General features: G+C 33.9%; 1 long non-coding RNA gene across 3 annotated transcripts; it reads right to left on the reverse strand.

Annotated features, from left to right (window-relative positions):
- Positions 1-537: 537 nt before the first annotated feature.
- On the reverse strand, positions 538-2,943 carry LOC147521535 (uncharacterized). Of its 3 annotated transcripts, none has more exons than XR_015194146.1 (4): positions 2,913-2,943; positions 2,402-2,497; positions 931-1,023; positions 538-861 (listed from the first exon to the last, which is right to left on the reverse strand). It is a non-coding gene; the product is annotated as an uncharacterized LOC147521535 (long non-coding RNA). The 3 variants fall into 3 exon arrangements; XR_015194154.1 differs by having other exon boundaries at positions 931-1,671; XR_015194151.1 differs by lacking the exon at positions 2,402-2,497.
- Between the last annotated feature and the right edge of the window lie 385 nt (positions 2,944-3,328).

The following is a 3,328-nucleotide window of genomic DNA, read 5'->3' on the forward strand; positions in this document are numbered from 1 at the left end:
TGTGCGATCAACTGCCTCCGACCCAATTTAAATTCCCCATGCCATTACCTTTGTTTCAAAACCCAGCCCATCCGACCCAATTTAAATTCCAGCCCAACAGAAGCCCAACTCATATAGCAGTTTTTGTTGACTTTTGTTGCTTTTTGATCAACTACTCTTGTTGCTTCTTAATAACCTGTTCACTCCCCACCATCTTTTGGATTTGCCAAGTCATATTTTAGATCCAAAGATAAATAGATGGGTGTAGGGGGCCCACACCGTTATGTTTTATTAGATATAGTATATGCCCGCCGTTACAACACCGATATAAGCTCGACACGCTACATACTACATAATAGTACAATCTCTTAACTTCGCGTGCACTAACTCTCTTAAAGCCAAAAATTGAAAAATAACCACCCCCACCAATTTTGATTGTTTTATTGGTTATTGGTTCCTGTCCCAAACTTTAGAATATAAAATGTTGCATAAAATTACCAACTTGATCTTCTCAATACCATGTATCATGTGAATATAAATTGGAGAAGAAAAACAAACTCGAATTGAACTGAAGTATTCAAAGTATTTTAAAATTTCAGCTGCAGTTTACCAACTAAAGAAATGGCTAAATATGTTATGATCCAATACCAGCTGGTCTAATTATACATCATATATATACATAATGGAAATTTCAAAATGAAAACAAAACTTATCCATGTGTTAGTTACCAATTTCTACTGATAATTACATATCTGAAAAAAATATTAAAAATGTGAACAATTGAGGCCATCGCCACGGTCAACACTGCTGGAGGGAATGGATGATTGTGCTGCCTTCGAAGGCTTTTATCAGCATTGTTCGGTCTTATGCAGATTATTAAACCTATATGCAACCAAGGTGTCAGATTTTTATCAAGTAATTCAATCCAGTTCTAGGATGCAGATATTTTACTTGTTCACGAACATGACACAACGCCGCCATGGGTCACCAACTCCAGTTAGCCATCTTTGCCTCAGACTTCCTCCATTGACATCCGCCAATAACCTGAAATCCATTACTTTGGATTATTTAGATAACAATAATAACATACACAAATGAATTATTACTTGCCACCGGTGCTTTATACGAAGCTCTAACGTGGATTTGAGCCCCCCTCATGGTGTGCATTCTATTGATACTATTACTAGCAGATTATTATGTGTGATAGCTATTTAGCTAATTGCTAGGTAGGAAGTGAATGGAAAACAATCAACATGTGGTCCTACACATGTGGTCCTAAACTCAGTAAATTGAGTACAACCAGGAATAAGGAAATAAAATGCTAATACAAAATATTCCAAAAGCAATCATTCATCATCATATGGAGGTTTCATACTGCATACAAAAATAGAATTAAACTTAAAGAAACAATACATCAATAATAACAGTGTAAATCAGAGTTTTCAAACTAATACAATGTATATGTGTAACTTATTAAAAAGAGTTCTAGTGGAGACTCGAGCCTTCCTTATGACAGCTTGATTTGCACCCTTTGCACCATTTCAACCTTGTGAGCCATGATCAAGGCTTTCTACCTATTAGCAGTGAGTTTGAGTGATCATGGTATCGAGCCAAAATGACCTCAAGGATGACTTTTCCACAAATATCAAGAAACAGTCAATAATGAGAACCCAATCAAAGTAATGCATCCGTCTGTTTATAAAAATAACAACAAAAGACATTATTATTTTATTAGATCAGTACTCAACAAAAGACAACAATTTCTTTTATTCCTTAACGAATGGACCAAATAATTCATAGACGTAGACCATGTACTTGGAAGAAGAATATCATCAAACCCTAGTGAAAGTCATTACATTCAATTAAATGCACAGAAAAATAAACTCGAAAGTTGAAACATCAATATCTGGCGAATCTAAAATTGAATATTTAGAATTTGTTAAAATCTTTAGTAACCAACCCAACTTGATTTTTTATCATTATCACCAAACGAAAAAAAATATCAAACTTGTATCCACAGTGTACAGTCTAAACCTATAGTGTACAGTCTAAACTTGAAGCCACAATTATAGTCTAAACCTGCAGCCTACAATCTAAACTTGAATCCAATGGAGACTCACAAAGTGGTTTACTCGACACTTTTACATTGTCAAATGATGATGTTAAATGATCACGGCTTCTACTCTCCGGGGTCAGTGATGGCACATAAGTTTATTTTCTAATGTAAGCAGCAGGGCCTAAATCCATTAACTGTCTAGGTACAACTAAAATTCCACCAACTTAGTGTCTTTTGTCTTGGAAGTTCCACAACATACCACCAATCAGTTAATAGGCCTTACATTTAAAGTGTAACCTACTTATCAAAGTTCTTGCTACTAAGTCATATTAGAAATATAAATTATATACAACCAGTGTAATTTACCTCATTATGTAATTTATTTGGGTCACCAATTGCATCTATAAAGTGTTGTAGGCTTTGCTCACTTCATGGTTCATTGGAGATTTGGAGCATGCAAAACTGACAGATGAATTATCAATTAAAAAAAATGTGTATTCTAAAAATCATTGGAAAAACAATTCCAACTAAAAGAGTACTTCATAATTTCAAATCATAAAAAGAAAAACTCAAATATAAACAACCAAACAAAGCTCAAATCAACGAAAACCTAATTATAAAACAAATGAAATTACATGTAGCAACATATTGAGACACAACATTTGCACCAACTGACATTTCTCAAGCAGATTGTAGGTGCATTCATACATATTAACGACTCAATTTCCATTTATCAATGCACAACCCACTAACAGATCTCCCAATGGTTTAACCAAATTGATAACTAAGCATCCTTAGAGTATATACCACACAAAGTACAAAGTAATATGAATATAACCTTTACAATTCAATTAGTGAGGATATACAACACAATTACCTTCAGGGAAGAACACGTAATAGTTGCCAAACACTACTAAAAAAAAGACATATTATGACGCATGCTTTTCGTCTATCTTGACGGCTTTACTGAAAACCGTCAAGATAGGTATTTTAGTAAAAGTTTTATGACTGTTGTTGCAATATTATGTCGTGTATAACACAAGCGTCAAGAAAATATGATGGTTTTATGACGGCTATTGCAACATTATGTCGTGTATAACACAAGCGTTAAGAAAATATGATGGTTTTATGACTAACTATTTCAACATTATGTCGTATAAACATAGGTGTCTAGAAAATACGATGACTTTATGACGAGTTTTCTAAAATTGTCAAGTTGGCAATAGAATAAACCGTCAACACCTTTCTAGACATTTTTTGGTCTGTTGAGAATGTTTACATTCCTTTGACTTG

This window comes from Coptis chinensis, chromosome 1 (genome assembly GCF_015680905.1).
Source record: "Coptis chinensis isolate HL-2020 chromosome 1, ASM1568090v1, whole genome shotgun sequence".
NCBI classification, from domain to species: domain Eukaryota; kingdom Viridiplantae; phylum Streptophyta; class Magnoliopsida; order Ranunculales; family Ranunculaceae; genus Coptis; species Coptis chinensis.